This window comes from Canis lupus, chromosome 8 (genome assembly GCF_048164855.1).
Source record: "Canis lupus baileyi chromosome 8, mCanLup2.hap1, whole genome shotgun sequence".
Classification (NCBI taxonomy): domain Eukaryota; kingdom Metazoa; phylum Chordata; class Mammalia; order Carnivora; family Canidae; genus Canis; species Canis lupus.
This window is the reverse complement of record NC_132845.1, coordinates 48,024,196-48,042,032: the sequence shown is the minus strand read 5'-3', so window position 1 is coordinate 48,042,032 and position 17,837 is coordinate 48,024,196.

Sequence of the window (17,837 nt, the reverse complement as noted above, 5' to 3'; positions counted from 1 at the left end):
TGCTAAATTTTATGTTCTCTAGATATCCAAACCTGGAGAAAATCCAACCAACCTATGCAGGCAGAGATAGATGTCATCTAGTGCCTACTGCACAAATTGTGGGCATAGTTCTAATATGTATTAAGTTCAACTACCATAATTGTCAGGCTCAAGTATCTAGATGAGAAAGGTCCTTAATTGCAGAGATGGTAATTACTAATCTCTTTTTTAATATATATTACAAAACGTAACAGAAAATTTACGTTTCTCAATAATCTGTCTCAATCTGTCATTGTCATCCAAGAAAATTCTACCCAACTTATAGATGCAGCATCCCATTTAAAAAGTTAACATTGGGAGTTCAAGACAGGCTATGCAAATATTTCTACTGCACTTTTCATTGTGTGATTACCCTTCTGCCCCAGCCTGATTTCAAATCCCTGTTCATGAAAGCCAATTTGGAGCTAAGGAAGGTTGAATGCATGAAATCCTGAAATTCGTACAAGAAATCTCTTTCCCTCCCAGGTTTATAGCAATTAAATTCTTGATAATGAATTGCTCATCAGTTCTGCAGATGATGGAAGTGATTGCCTCTGCAGGTAGCAATCATTTTGTGCAATTGCCACAATTATCAATCCCCTTCAGGATGATTGGAATTTAGCAATAGGGACCAGAAAGAGTGGAAGGATTTTTCAAAATATGGACTAATATTAGAAAGCTGCCAATGAGAAATCATATTTTTCCTCTGATGAAGATCTCTTAGAAAGTGAGCAGTGGCTAGAAAATGATTAGTGTTTCTGAGTCTCTTCCCTTATAGAGTTTAATGCACTGTGTACACCCAAAAGGCTTGATGATTTTTAAAATCTATCATGGATTTTATCTTTCCTCTTCACTACTCTCACCAATTATTATGCTGACACACATTAACTTCTGACATAATCTTAAATTCTAGGTAACTCTGAATGTTAGTGATGCTATTGGAAGTATATACTACAGGAAAAAAATTGACAGCATGCATAGAAAGCCTTAAAATATTTATCCTCTTTGTCCTTTTCATTCTTTTTTCTGGAAATCTATCCTAAGGAAAGCAGAGAAGTAGGAGAAGATTTAAACAGTGTTGCTTCTAATAGAAAAATATTAGAGAACATTTCAAAGCTCAATAATAGAATAGTTCAATAAATTATGTGGTTCATTAAATGATGTTGTATTATGCAGGCATTAAAAGTCATGTTTTTGAAAAGTAATTAATGACACATGGAAAATGTTCATTATAGAGTGTCAAGTGGAAGAAAATAAACACAATCAAAGTTGAATAATAGTAGGTGTAGTGTAATTTATTAAGCATCCATTACATAACCCTGAAAGGTAGATATTTTTATCCCCATATTACAGAGACGGAAAAAAAGGTTCAGAGAGGTTAGGAGAGAAACAGAAACAGAGAGGTAGGGGTGGGGGAAGATAGAATTAAAAAGCATGAGATGGAAAGATATGAAATTTATCTGTGGTTACTTAGCCTGGAGGAATGGAAACTAAAAGCAATTGTCTTTTTTAAATTATGCATGGTGGTAATTTCTACTATAAGCATGCATTAATTAATTATATTTGCAATCAGATAAGAATAAATATCATTAAAAATATTCTGGGCACCTAAGAAACAAACTGCTTTGGAAGGGATTTTTTTCTTGAGCCAGACTACCTGAACCAGGAAGCACACCTTATATTGAGCTTCAAACATGCAGAACTTGAGCACAATCTTGTTGGCTGTTCTGGCCCTTGGTTAAGGGTGATTCAGACACAGGGATACGCTCAGCCTGGCATAGGGCTGGCAGTCTCCCTACAGCTGTCTCCTTTCACTATGTGTGATTCCCTGGCCCAGAGGGAAACATCTGGGAAACTCACCCACAGTCAGGTTTTTGGCACTAGTAGCGGGGTTTCTCAAAACACCTCATTCTGTCCTGGTATCTCTGGCATTGGGATCATCTTCTTTTAGACTTCCTGAACCAAGATGAGGCTGGGGGTTCTGCATCTTCAACCAGAGTTTCAGGTGATTCTTGTGTACACTATAGTTAGAGAACCAATGCCGCCAGAGGAACCTATTGCTAAAAGGAGTAGAATAGGGGGAAGAGGAGGAGTGTGGGGGAATAGGAATGACTGGGGGACAGGCACTGAGGAGTGTGCTTGATGGGATGAGCACTGGGTGTTATACTATATGTTGACAAATCAAACTTCAATAATATATATATATATAATTTTAAAAATAAAGAAAGGGAGTAGAATAAAGAGGGACAGGTTTAAGTCAGTTGGAGGTTCTACAGGGAAAACGTCTAGAGGCAGAAAATCCCTTTAATCACATCAGGTTAACAACATCCTACTAGGATCCTAGCTCTGGTCCTTTCCACTTGGGTAACCTTGACCTTGGGAAAGTTACTTCTCTTCTCTGAGCCTCATTGTTTTCATCTCTGACATGGGAATCATCATTATCATCATCATCAATCATCATCATGAGAATAAATATTGTTATAGCTGGTCCCACCCTATAGAATAGCAGAGAATAATCCTTGCCTGAAATGTAAGTGTACAATGATTCCTCTGCTAGATCTTTAAAATGGCCAACAAGGTCTAAGATGATCCACCCTCCATCCTCATAAGCTCTCTGACCCCAATATGCTCTTGTTTTTGTTTTCAAGCCAAGCACACTCTCACCATAAGATTTTCCCATAGGCTATTCTCTCTGGCTATCCACATGCCTAAGACCATGGATGATTTTGCTCAAAGTTACCTTTTCTGTGAGACCATCCTATTTAAAATCTTACCTTGTTCCTCCTCGTCACACTCCCTGTCTCTCTATTCTTGCTTTCCTATTTGTTCTGCACTGTACTTGTCACTGCCAATCTTACTATAAATTGTTTTTTTCATTATCCATGTTGTTTTTTGTACCTCTTCTCCCCACAAAACCTTGGAATGTAAACCACCCCAAACTAGGGATCATTGGGATTTTGTCATTGTTCAAGAACTTCTCCAAACACTTGAACAGTGTCTGGTACATAGTAGGTGATCAGTATGTACATATTACATGAATGCATGAGTGAATAAAAAAAAAAGAAATTCGTGAATTTCTATTCTTTCCCTCACCAAGGGGAATGATACTTAAAGCACAATGGCTTTAGTGACCTAATACCTAGTATCTCCTTATTTGCCTCTTGTTTTATCTGAGTGTTACCAGAGTCTTTGGAAGTCCCAGCTAATCTACCATATTCTTCTTGCCAGAAGCCTTTGTGTCTCTTAGAGGGACTTAGATCCACATACAGATGACTTGGACTATGTAACAGCTGGTTAGTGGGTCCAGGGTCTGGAGATGTTATTTGTCATGAGTGCCACTAAACAGAAACAACATATGTCTCTGAGAATGATGGATTAAATGCCTCCACCTTGCCCACACTGAAGGGGACATAGGGGACATAGGGGACATAGGGGACAAGATGCAGACCCAGGCCTTGGGGTCTATACTCTATTACAACTCTATAACAACACTCTATAACAACAAGCCAGAGTTATCATAGTGATTTCACCAGGGGAGAATGAATCAAATAAAATTCCCCAAGTTCCTAAAACCAACTCTGAGTTTCTGACTTCTCTGGATTCCTCTCCAGACCCTCAGAAAATAAGACTCCTGGCTCAGAAATCAAAATGTGCTCACTGAAGAGATGCTATAGACTGGAAAGCCCAGCATATTTTAGTGGTAGATGGTGTTACTATCATTATAATTATTGTCATTGTTAGCATTTATCTGCCCTCTGCCATACACATGAAGACTCTTGGTAACTGTTCCTGCTTCCTTGCTCTAAAAGCTTTCAAATTTGCCCCAAATTGGACTGAGCAATGTAATTAGCCCAGAACAGCCACTCATTGTTATCCTGATAAAAGCGATCCTGGCCAGCTTGCTTTTTCTGTTACCCAAGGCCTCCATAGAGGTGATCAATAAGGATATATAAAGCACCCAGAAGGGCACTGTTCCCGGGAGAGGGGACCAGGAGACAGAGCCACAAAGAGCTTTTCAGTGCTGCTTGGACTCCCTTATGCCAGGCCCACTTGACTTTAATGATTGTTTTTGACATTCTGCTCAGCAAGGCGCAATTTATCTCCCCTGAGATTTCAGAACAGGCTGCTCTTCTCTTGTGCTTGGGTCTTTTTCGGATAACCACGCTGGGGTTCTTTAACAACCACTCTCAGTGACACAAACCAGAAGGCAGGAAGAGGAAAAAATGGCCAAGTCACAGAACATTCAAACTCCATCTACCTGCCTTTTTCTAATTCCTAGCACATGGATGGAGCACAGAATAAGAAGCCTGGGGAATCAGATTGACCTTATCTGGTTATCTGAAATGTTATCTAAAATGACAGGGCAGTAGGCTGATCGTTTCCAGTCTTGGTTCTGCGACTTTCCTTCTATGAGCACTAGCACCAGGAGATTTATTGAAACTTTCTGTGACTCTATTTTTTTCATCTGTGAGATAAGAATAATACCTCTTGTGGAACTGGTGGGAAAACTCGAGGTAATCACCTAACGATCATGGCACATAGTAGGTGCAGAATATGTTATTCTTTGGAGACATGCCCTGTAGAATCCCCTGAGGGCTGGTGGCCCATATGTGGTGAATTTCATCAGATCACAACCAAAGTCCTTGGTTGTCAGTCCTGCTGTGTTACTGGTTATTTTTCTCCCTTAGGCAAAGATCTCCGGTGATGGTGATGATTTCCATAATCTTGTCACCTTAATTGCTGCTGTCACTGTAGGTACTGAAATTAATTTTGATTTCTTATTGTTTCTTCTTAGCGCTTCGAATGTGACTAATGGGATTATTTTTGGATTTGGCTTGAAGCAGTGTTCCCAGCAGCTTGAAGAGCAATGTTGTTGGCCTGAGTTTTCCATATGGGGCCACTTTCTGCTCAGGGACTGCAAGGACGTTGGAAATCTCAGGGAAGGGAATCAGTTCGTTGTGGTCATTTTCAGCCAAATGGCACTTAAATGCATGCTCTTAGGTTGTCAAGTCCATCTTGTACATCTCAATGAAGCCTTGTGCGTTGGTCTTACCAGACTTTGGGTACTGGAAGGAAGGAAGGAATATAGAATTCACTGAGTGCCTATAGGCATGACATTGTTTTATATCAATTATGTGACTCCTCATAAAACTCCGGAGCGAGAGATGGCTAGTGACTCATACATGGCCCCACAGATTCTCCCTCCCTGGGTTTTAGTCCTGAGTGAAGCAGTGGACAACCTGTGAACGAACCTGTTGTAGCTTCCAGAGCAGACCTGAATAGTGTTCTAAAGCTTCTAGGAGGTTCACTTTCTGAGTCTAGGTTTTCAACTTCCTTAGTGATTCTTGGAGCTACCCTACATTCTTCTAGAAAGTTTTGTTTTTTCCTTAATTAGAGTCAGTTTCTGTGATCTATGACCAAAGAACCCCAAGTGGCACACCCTCCAACATCCCATAGAATTTTTAGGATACCAGTAGGTACATATTCTTCTGTGTGTGTGTATGTGTCTGTGTGTGTCCGTGTGCACAACTGCCTTCCTGCCTCTTTGATGTGAGAATTGAAACTCTGAAGGCTAAATGTGTGACACTGAGCACAAGGCCAGGGAGAGAGCCCTGCTCAGTCGTTGTTCATGGCATGTGTCTGTACTCGCATGGATGCACAGACCCTGTATGGATACACAAGGTCTCAGAATCGTCAGATGCCCTGACTGAGCACAGGCACACTGCATTGTCTCAGAATAAACCTTTAGTGGGTTTGTACTCATATGTTCAAAGTGCCTTGGGCCAAAATCAGAGTTTATTCTTCCTGATGTGCAGAGGACAAATAGTGCAGTCACCGTGACCTCTAAGAATCTTTTTTCTCTTCAAAAATAACATGGATTTTTTTCTGATTATAAAAGCAATTCAAACATATTGTAGAGAATTTATATCATACAAAGAGGCAGACAGGAGAAAATAAGACTCACCCATGGCCTCAGTACCTGGAGACAAATGCTGGCATTTTGAAGTACTTTCTACTGGTCTTTCTCCACCATGTATCACAATTTGTCTATGTGTTTATTTACACACTATTTTTATTATGTGCTTTCTCTAGTTCCATCTTGAATCCTGCCCATTTTCTTCCTTAAGTATGACATTTACAGTCTGTATGATAATCCATCCAATAGAGAAACTAATATGGAGTTAATCAGTCTTCTCACTTGCCATAACTAAGTCATCCTGGTTTTGGTTCATGGTTAGAATCAATATTGAATTGGAGCTTGACAGTGGGGTTAATAAACAACACCCTTCTTGTTCCCACCCAATTCCTAAGCCAGTCGGGGGTTAGACACACAGGGAGTTAGGGCAGGTGGAGGTCAAACTGTCGCTTTGGATGCTGATGGTTACTAATTTGGAAGATGTGGCTTAGGTGAGGCAGCAAAGAACTCCCTGATGGCACACTCAGTATTTTTTTCCAGCTTTATTGAGATATCATTGACTTATAACATTGTGTAGGTTTAAGGTGGACCACATGATCCTTTGATAAATGTATATATTGCAAATGATTACAATAAGGTTAGTGCACACATCCATGGCCTCACGTAGTTACCATTTCTGTGTGTGTTGTAAGAACTCTTAAAATCTACTCTCTGAGGGGTTCCTGGATGGCTCAGTTGATTAAGCATCTGCCTTTGGCTCAGGTCATGATCCCAGGATCATGGTATCAAGCTCTGCATTGGGCTCCTGGCTCAGCAGGGAGCCTGCTTCTCCCTCTCCCCCCTCTCCTCAGTGCTCATGTTCTCTCTCTCCCTCTCTCTCTCTCTCTCTCTCTCTGTCTCCTCAAATAAATGAATAATTTTTTTTAAAAAAAGATCTACTCTCTTAGCAACTTTCAAATATACAATGCAATGTTGTTAACTAGAGTCACCATGTTGAACATTAGATCCTCAGCACTTCTGCAGCTTTGTCCCTTTTGACAGACATCCTTCCACTTCTCCCCGCCCCGGCCCCAGATCCCAGAAAACACCAATCTGTTCCATTTCTAGGAATTCAGTGTTTTCAGGTTCTGCACATTAAGCGAGATCATTTGGGAATTGTCTTCCTCTCTCTGACTTATTTCACTGAGCATAATGCCCTCAAGGTCAATCTCTGTTGTTGTAAATGGCAGGATTTCCTTCTCTTTTGTGGTTAAATAGTATTCCATTATATCTGTCTTTCTTTGTATCTATCTATCTATCTATCTATCTATCTATCTATCTATCTATCTCTATCTATCTATCATCTATCTATCATCTCTCTATCTCTAGCATTTTGAAAGGCTTGCTCATGTAGGCACAGACAGTTCCTGCAAACTTCAAGCCCCCTCTTGGGTAGACTTCTTATCAAAGGTCAGAAGAAACCAAAAGAAAAAAAAAAAAGAAAAAAAAAAAAAAAAAAGAAGAAACCAAAAGGCACACTTTCTGCAGGCAGGTAAATCCCATCTGAATGGAGGAGGAAAGAGAAGGCAGGACTGCTCAGACCCAGGGTCTTCCCCCAAGTTCACCAACCAGACAGGTCTCTCCCTTGTCCCTGGAGTGACCAAGAAGTAAAACTCTAGTAGATATCTTTCAGTTGGCTAACTATGTTGGACATTCTGGAATACAAATCCGTAAGTATTTTCTGAAGGGAGATTTCTGGAAGAGTAATAAGGTCAGGGAGATTGAATATTTTTAAGACTTTTAAAACTGATTTCCAACTCATTTACTGTTTATTTTATCTCGCCACCAGCAGTATAAACAGTTGACCAGGTCACTGAGTCTACATTAACATGGAGTAGTGTAACTTTTCTTCTGCTTTTTGATAGGGAAAAAGTAACTTATTTTTTTTCAGTTTTGTTTATCTAAATAGTAACAAAACTGATCATTTTCCCTCAGTTTGTCATTTGAGCCTCTTTTGCTCTGAATTGTTCATACATATCCTTTGGCCATTTTTCTACTGAACTTTCATATTTTTTATTGGATTCATATGCTAAGCAAACCAAATTTATCTGATCTATTTTTAATTTGTTGTTTCATTTTGTTTATAGTTTAAGTTGATAGTTTAAGTAAGTTACTGAATTTGTTGAGTGTTTGTTTTGTGATTCTTGTATTGCTTACAAATTTCTTACTTTTCAGATGTAAAATAAGTAGCTACAACTTTTTAGGATTTTTTTTTTTACGTATTTGAATTTAATATTTTAATTTGGCTAGAATTTATTTTGGTGTCTGTTGTCAGGTGAAGGCTTCTTTTCCTCCATAACAAACAGGTCATTAATTGCTCAGCACTATTTTTCTTAGATTGCTATTTCATGTAGTATCTTATTAGAATTGTAATATCCAGCAGGACAAGATGCCTTCAATTTCCATCTCTCTCATTGCCTTTCCCAAATATCTAGGTCAGTATCATCCATTTATATTTTCAAATAAGCTTTAAAATAATTTTATTAAAAAAAAAATAATTTTATTAAGTTCTAAAACAATTCCTTTCAGAATTGTGATTTGCATTAAATTAAATGTATCAATGGACCTTAAAAGGTGATATTTTAATAATGATTAATATCAATAATATTAAGTTTTTCTATTCAGGAAAATGGCATATTGAGCTCTTCAGGATCTTCATGTATATCCTCTAGCCATGATTGCTTGTGTGTGTGTGTGTTCCCCATTAGTTCTGGTGTTCTTTCTTTCTTTTTTAAAAAAATTATTGCTTCTATAAATCTTCATTTATTTATATTTTCTAATTCCTTTGTTTCAAATATATAGGAGAAATGTATAGGAGAAACGTAGACATACCAATTTTGCAACTTATGACCTTCAGAACACACTTATTTACATTTTTTTCTAAGTGGGCAACTATATCTTAGAAGTAATGCATTTTCTTATTTTTTAATATCTTTATTGTCTTTTCTTTTTAAAAGATTTTATTTATTCATGAGAGACAGAGAGAGGCAGAGACATAGGCAGAGGGAGAATCAGGCTGTCCATAGGGAGCCTGATGCAGGACTTGATCCCAGGACCCCAGGATCATGCCCTGAGCCTGAGGCAGACACTCAACCACCGAGACACTCAGGTGTCCCTCTTTTTTTTTTTTTTTTATTAGTTTCAGAGGTATAATTTAGTGGTTCATCAGTTGCATATAACACCCAGTGCTTCCCCTCCAGCAACCCCCAGTTTGTTTCCTAGAGTTCAGCGACTCTTATGGTTAGGCTTTTATTTCTTTTTTTCTTTTCTTTTTCTTTTCTTTTTTTTTTTTTAGGCTTTTATTTCTCATGACCCTTTTGATCAACTAAAATATCCAGCACATTAATAAATAAGAGTTGGCTTCCTGTCTTAATATTGATGTTAATGGAACTATCTCCTTATAGAATGTTGGTCATTGACTTCAGACAATTAAGAATTGTGTTGAGGCGCTTTTATCTTATTCTGGTTGCATTAAACTTTTGTTAGTAACTTAATGAGCACCGACTTTATCAAATGCCAGTTGTTGTTTATTAGGATGATTTTTATCATTGCCTCTGACACGAATAGTGACTTGGAGATTTGGTGGAGACGTTTGGATCATAATCTCTCCTTCTCAAATTTGGTGACATGGAATAAAAGTTTGAGACCAGTTTTTGATGTTTTAATCTTTCTAAGTAAACCATGTTTATTTAAACGGCTTTGTTTTGTTTTCTGCCTGACTTTATCTATAGGATTTTTAAATTTATCCTTGAAATTCTAAAATTTTATCATATTACTTCCTAGATGGTGTCATTGTGCACCTATTAGAATTACAGAGTCAGGTCATCCATAAATCAGAAGATGTGGTTTATGTATACAATGGAATATTACTCAGCTATTAGAAATGACAAATACCCACCATTTGCATCAACGTGGATGGAACTGGAGGGTATTATGCTGAGTGAAGTAAGTCAGTCAGAGAAGGACAAACATTATATGTTCTCATTCATTTGGGGAATATAAATAATAGTGAAAGGGAAAATAAGGGAAGGGAGAAGAAATGTGTGGGAAATATCAGAAAGGGAGACAGAACGTAAAGACTGCTAACTCTGGGAAACGAACTAGGGGTGGTAGAAGGGGAGGAGGGCGGGGGGTGGGAGTGAATGGGTGACGGGCACTGGGTGTTATTCTGTATGTTAGTAAATTGAACACCAATAAAAATAAATAAATAAAAAATAAAAAAAAAAAAATCAGAAAGGTGTTTTGTTATTTTGCCTCTCTGATTATTGCTTTCATCCTGTTCTTCTATAATTGCTTTTTTAGAGCATTGGTTAGTGGTGTACTGAATCTCCATGCTTGGTCCTGCACATCTGTCATCTTATCTCTTGCTATTTTATCTCTTTGTTCTGTTACTACGTTCTGAACTGAGTTTTGTTTGTGCTTACATATCATTGGTTAGTTTCTAGAGTCTTAAGCACTGCTTTCAATGTATGATTTAATTTTGTTGCTACATTTTATATTTCACTGCAAGGTTTCTCTATCTTGCCAGGACATCCCCCCCCCCCGCCCTTTTTAAAATCACTATCATACATATTTTTTCTTTGCATATTCTTCATTGATCAAATATTTTATTTCAGTTACTAAAATTTTGAATTAATGAGTCCTTTTTGGGTTCTAAAAGTAGCATATTTACTGCAGAAAATTTAAAAACACAGAAAAGTACACAGAAGAATATAAAAATGACTATTATTCCACTGGCCAGAAAAAAAAAATCACCGCCAATATAATGAAGTATTTTCTTTTAGTCAAAATTTGTATTTCTTTAGTATTCATTTTTTTCTTGATTTTTATTTTGAAATAATTATAGACTCATGTAGAGTCCTATGAATGCTTCACTATTCTTTTCCGCAGTGGTGCCATCTTGTAGAACTCAGCATAGTATCAACCCCCAGGAAGTTGACACTGGCAAAATACTCTTTTCTAGACATAGATCTTGAGTTTTCACCATTTTTTACATGCATTTATTTGCATGTGTATGTGTACATGCATAGTTTTGTGCAGTGTTAACCCATATATAGATTCGTGGAACTACAAAGGAACTCCCTTGTACTACCCGCTTCTATTCACACCCTGAACCCCATTTTTTGTCCCTTGGAAAACACTAATCTGTTTCCATCTCTATAGTTTTGTCATTTCAAGAACAAGTTACATACTAAATGGAATCATGCAGTATACAACCTTTTGGGATTGACTTATTTTGCTATGCATTATGCCTTTGAGATCTATTCAGGATGTTGTCTAGATTAATGCATGGGTACACCAGAGTTTGGAATAACCACCTACCCATTGAAGGACATTTGAGTTGTTTCCAGTTCTCTCCTATTATGAATAAAGCTGCTATGAACATTCAGGCACAGGTTGGGCTTCTTTGGCATTCATTGTCTTTAAGTTCCATTTTTAAAATATAGCATTTGATTGTAAGCATTTCTCCACGCCGTTATTTAGTCTTTGAAAACATGGCTTTTAATGGCTGAATAATGTTGTACCATATGGATGCACATCACCTTATATAGCCATTTCCCAATAAGCTCATGTTTCCTTGAATTTTATTGAGAGCATACCAGATGCTTTTTAAATTTTCTTTTCTTTTTCAGTAAATCTTTCTATTTTTTTGTTTTTGTTTTTTTTTAGTAAATCTTTATTTTTTTATTTTTTTTATTTATTTATGATAGTCTCACAGAGAGAGAGAGAGAGAGAGAGAGGCAGAGACACAGGCAGAGGGAGAAACAGGCTCCATGCATCGGGAGCCCGACGCGGGATTCGATCTCAGGTCTCCAGGATCGCGCCCTGGGCCAAAGGCAGGCACCAAACCGCTGCACCACCCAGGGATCCCAGTAAATCTTTCTAAAATGTGTGCACTTTCTATACATTTTGAGTGCAACGTTCCATGTGTTTTATGATAGGAAGTCATTTCATAGGGTGCCAGGTTGTGGGATTTTTCTTCCTCCATTTACTCAAAAATGAAGAGAGACTTACATAGCTCGGTATGTGCTGATAGACAGGTTGGGTGGATCTTCCTCTGGGTTCCATTGGACCTCCCTCCCTCAGCCCTCTTGCTGGATGGCTGATTAATGTACCTTATTGCTGACCACATTTCTGAAGCCTGGTGGCTGTCTATTGAGTATGGGAAGAAGAAAGATCTCTGCTCCACTGATGTTGCAGTAGAAATTTATGCATATTGAATATGATGTGTAGCCCTTCTTTGTTGGAAGCAGCACATTGAGAACTACCCCTGCTTCGCTGTTCCTACCTGCCATCTTTCTCCCTGACTCCTCCCACTCCAGAGGTCACATATTGCATCCCAGGTGCCAATAAGTAACCACTGTTTTTTCTTTCTCTTTGCTTCCTGCCCCATGTACAATTCCAGCCATCATGGCCTCCAAGTGAATATAACAGGAAAGGCACTGCTGGGGGATAAAGCATCAGAATGTACCTCCTACATATCAGATCCCCAATGTGTCTCCAATATCAGGGTCAGAGAAAACCTATTACCCTTTTTTTCCCCTTCCTGATCTGGTTGTTTGGCCTCAGGTGACCAAGAGTGAATTTTTCATGGAAATTCTTCTGGAGTCTGACCAGTGCTATTGCAACCATGTATTTTGGTGTGGTTTGAAATAATTTTAACAGAAAGAAAATGCTGTAAAAAGCAGGTGCCTCTAGATTTCCACCCTCATTACCCAGAAGTCTGTAATAGCCTTGGAATCCAAGAGAATGGTATTGGGGCAGTGTCTTACTCTCCTCCAAATGATGGTGACTGTCAATTCTGAATTCATTGTTTAAAAAGCACTTTATATGCATTGTCTCAGCTCATTCATCTAATTTCTGAGCACCTGTTATGTACTAAGCTTTGGGACATTGAGTGAGTGAATGACACACATTTTTTTCTTCTCTTTCTTTCTTTCTTTCTTCTTTCTTTCTTTCTTTCTTTCTTTCTTTCTTTCTTTCTTTCTTTCTTTCTTTCTTTCTTTCTTTCTTTTCTCTTTCTTTCTTTCTTTCTTCTTTTTTAAAACCCCTCAATGGCTTCACATAACTTAGAATAAAATTTCACTTCTAGACCCTTACTATGGGAGCTGGCCCTTGTTGTCTCTTCAATTTCACGTCTTCTCATTCCATCCATCCTCATTTGTCTCTAGTCACACATGCCTCTGGCTGTTTCTCAAATATGCTCCTTCCCACGTGCTATTTCTTTTGCCTGAAATTCTCTTTATTCATAGTCATATAACGTGCTACTTCTTGTCATTCAAATCTCAACTTAAATGTCACCTCCTCAAGAGGTCAAAACATTCTGCTTTGAATTTTCTTATATTGGAACAAAGGCATTCTCTCCCAACCAAATCCATGCTTATGTTTCCTGCAATTAATCAATTCATTGATCAGTAATTAGTCAATGCCTACTATGAGTCTGGTACTGTGTTAGGCAGTGAGTAGCCAGTGGCGAATAGCTTAGCATGGACTCTGACTCTTTGGAGCCTACATTCTTCTGGGACTTGGCATTATTCAACCAGACTAGACCTTGGTGGAGGATGGGCAGAAGAGATGAGACAAGATGATGTCAGCCTAAGAAGAAAGCTGTGATGCTGTAAAATCCCTTGCCAGAAACTCTCATTTGTTTCTGCCCTTTGAGTTCTAATCTGCTCATTTATGAGCTCAGATTCTGAAGGAAAAAGGATTAATTTTCAAAGTGACCCAAAGGCTCTCCAAGAGCACCATTAACTATACCTATTTAGGAACCTGGCCCACCTCCCAGCACTAATTCCAGGAGTGATTCACCCTATTTAAGTGAGGACACAGAGGCCTAAGCACACTGGTCCCAGTGTTTGCCCACAGAACGTTCCCACGGAAGCTCTGTTTGACTTTTGCTTTTCCCTTCCTTGTAAGGAAATTGACTAGGACTCGTTGTCATGGTGACACAGGATGCTTGAGGACCTTGCTTTGAGGAGAAGAGGTTTTTCTTTATTCTTCCTTCTTGGTGGAGGAGAGGTGATATGGGTAGGGCTGGGAGTAAGGTCTGGAATCTAAAATAGGCAGATACTAGATTCCATGTGCCACTAGTATAAAATCCTAATTCTGGCACAGATAAGCTATTGGAACCGAGCAGATTGCTTAACCCCTTAAGCCTCACTTTCCTCAAATTGGGGATAATAAAGAGCTTTGTTTTAGAAGGTCTCTGAGAAATAAATGGACTTTTTCCTCCCAGCCCTTGGGACAGTACGTGGCACATGGCAAATCTCTCAAGGTTTGCAATTATTACTTTTATGACTACTCTCACCATCATCATCATCTCCAGTAGATTCCCAGAAGCATCTTTATAGAAGGAAAAGTGTGGCATAGAAGAATGAGAACCAAGTTCAAATCCTGACTTCACCATCTCCAAGCAAATCTATTAATGTAGCTGTTTGTTTCCTTATCTGAAAAATGGAGACAATGAAATCTATTTGTCAGGGTTATTTTAAAGTTTCAATGAACTTACACAGGTGTAAGTATCTGGCACATAAGCACTTAACACAAATTAGTTGAATCTCAATTTGAATATAGATCTTGCAATGATATAGCCTTTGGGTTTAGGATGTCTTTCACTGTGACAACTGGAAAAGGGGCTTAATAATTAAAGAAAAAATAAAAACAACATTTACCTCCCCCAAATGGTGAAAGCCAGAGACTATCTTACAATGTGTTTAAAGAAGTTAACCCTATATTAACCTCTCTGATGGTCTGATATTATCATTGCCACATCCTGAAAAGAGAGAGAGAGAGAGAGAGAATGAGAGATTGTTCCAGAAAATCATTCTTCTTATTTTATAAATGGGCAAATTCAAAGCAGAAATGGATGTAGAGTAGAAATGAATTGGCAGTAAGTCTAAAATTATTTCAAAATAAAAAAATTTTTAAACCAAGTTGATAGATGTTGATCTACTACCTGGGCACTGACTCTTGGTAGCAAGTGATAGAAATTCAATGAGTTTTGGAAAAGTGAAGTATTTGGGATGACCCCTGGAAGGCAAGAGAGCAATGTGACCAGGCCTCAGGTCCAGTTGGAACCAGGGATTGAAGACTCTCAAAATGACCTTCTCTCTCAATCCATCTCCTCTCTAAGTGGTTATTCCATTTCTTTCTTTCTTCCAAAACTTGCCTTCTCCAGTTCTTACTATGACCTCTTAGACTTTATACTTTTATGGTTCTGAAGACACATGGGGTTTCTTTCTCAGTTCCAGAGCCCCAATTCTTAGGGAAGGAATCTGGTTGGATTAGATGCTCATCCATAGTCCCTGTGGAGTCAACTCTGCTCAGGTGTGGGGTGACATTTTTCTAATATGGGAGCTTTTAGGATAACCCTCTGGATGGAGTGAAGAAGAATGACAAAGGATGTCTAGGAAGACACTCAGCTTGGAGGTCAACAGGCTCTGTGGTACAAGAACAAGGAATTAGGTGTTGTTACATAATAACATAAGTGTAGCATAACTTGACAGATACACCTGCCATTCAAGAGCTTACCATACAACAGAGGCATCATTTACCCATTAGCAGTTGCTCATCTCCAAGGCAGACTATAAGTGTGTTGGGCACTCAGATTTGGCTGTGGGATGGAGCAAACTGAGAGGGAGAAGAAGGCTGATTTTCAGTTACATATGTATGATCTAAGTTTTGTTTTGGCGCTTTATATGCATTCCTTTCATTCAGCTCTTACCCCTGTTTTGCTGACGTGGAAACTGAGGCTCAGAGCAGTGAAGTGACTCATTCAAGGCCACAATTGTAATAAGTGGTAAAAACAAACTCCAAAAGTTGTGCAATTTTCCAAACCTTTATCACTCTGAAATCAAGTTAGGCAGCAAATACCCGGTTTTCTTCCAATTTCTGTAAAAGCGTTTGGTTCCACTCTGGCCTCAGGGGTGCTTGCCAACATCTCTGAGTCAGTCAAATCATCCCTTAAAACATAAAAAAAAAATCCAACCCAGCCCTAAATGATTCATGGGACCCAACATACATATTTATAGGCTGTATCCAAGAGTGAAATACACTCGAGGCTCTCTTGTTCACACCCCCACGCATCTGCACGCCTGTATCGGGCACTTGGAAGAACCAAAGACCCTGCCACTTATTCACCCACACGTGTCTGTGATGAGGTTTGAACTCTCAGTGAACCACCGCCAACCCACGGAGCCAAACTCTAAAGTGCCCATCTGTGGAGGTGGAGTTCCAAAGTGAGAATCCTGCTCTTGGCCGCTACTAAACATTCTTCTAGTCAGTTTTTTTTTTTTTTTTTCTGCGAGTTAGATCTCAAGCTTGAGGCACAAGCCATTCTCCTCTCTTAGACATGGGGAGAGGACACGTCAGCATTACAGTCAGACAGGCCCAGGTTGGAGGATCTGCTCCTGCTGACTCTGACCTTGGGCACATCTCTAAATCTCTTTGAGACTTAATGTCTGCTCTTTCAAATGGAGCTATTAATAACCTCCACTATGGGGTGGCAATCATGGAGAAAGTGTGGGCAGGGATTAAGGAAAGCCACAAAGCCTAGTGAGTGCCCTGGGGCTGGTAACAGAAGGCAACTGGTACCATTCCAAAGCTTTAAAGGTAAGAGGAAGAGATGATAACTAGCACCTGGAGAAGACACTGGACTAGACAGAGCTCAAGGCAGGAGTCTTCAGTGCGTAATGCAGTCAGCTCAGTCATAGGGAATAGGCAAGGAGGGAGTCAGGGAAATAAATACTTTGACTGTTCTCTACTCCTTCCCTCCAACTCATTTCTGCTGGTACTTCCTTTTGGCTGAATTCATCTAGAAGCTGGAGGTTGAGAGGACATGTGGTCTATGCAAGTTAACATCCTAACACCCAGAGCAGGATGGAGATGGGCAGGGGGCAAACCTGGAGGGGCCAACAGAAGAGATCCCACTTAAGTACCAAAAAAAGGAGGAAGGGAAGTACACAGAGTGATTCATCACTGTGCTCACATGTGATGTGTGCTTAATAAATAGTGGCCCTGATTATTTAATAGAGTGAGCAGAATTAGAGATCTGTCATCTTGTGATTCTTTCCCACTTAAATTTTGACATTTAACTTTATAGAAAACTTGAAGGAAAAGCAGTTTCCATTCTCAGCGTTCTTTGCTTTGCAGGTTTGCAGATCCCCATCACCCCAATAATGACCTTTGGCACTTTCCACCCTTCCTCTTAGAGAAGGCATTCACCCATTCATTGGCTTATTCAACCATGCATTACTTAGCACCTTCTGTGTGCCAGGCACTGTACAGGGCACTGAGCCCATGGCAGTGGATAGACACCTGGTCTCACAGTGTCGACAGGCTGGCAGAGGATAGGGACACATAAACCATCAATGGGAAAGCAGTGCGTCTGATAGGAGATGCGGGAAGAACAGGTGGCTATAGTGGAAGCACCTCCATGGCACATTTGGGGCTCCAGCCTGCTGTTTTTATGGGTAAACCATCGAAAATGAATACTCAGGGATTAGCAAAGAAGAGAAGCTTTTCAGAAAGAATGATCAGTCTTTAAATGTGAAGGTTTGAGTATTAACAAAAGCAGTAGTCAGCCTCAACTTTGGTGTCTTTCCAACTCTTTGGTGTCTATCCAACTTTGTGGTGGGCCGTGTGTTTAAATGAATAAGGTTAGGGTCGTTTCTAATTGCTTATAGAAAAAAGGCTCTTGTTTATGTGCTGAGCACATTCTTTTCCAACTAATTAGCTTGACAAAGCTGAACAGAGAGTCGTTTCTGACCCTCCCTAGGCAATTAAACAGAAGTGTTTTATCCTGTCTACAGCCCTACCACCGCCTTCTGAGTTTTCGCTGCCAAGGAACGGTGTGCAAGGGATG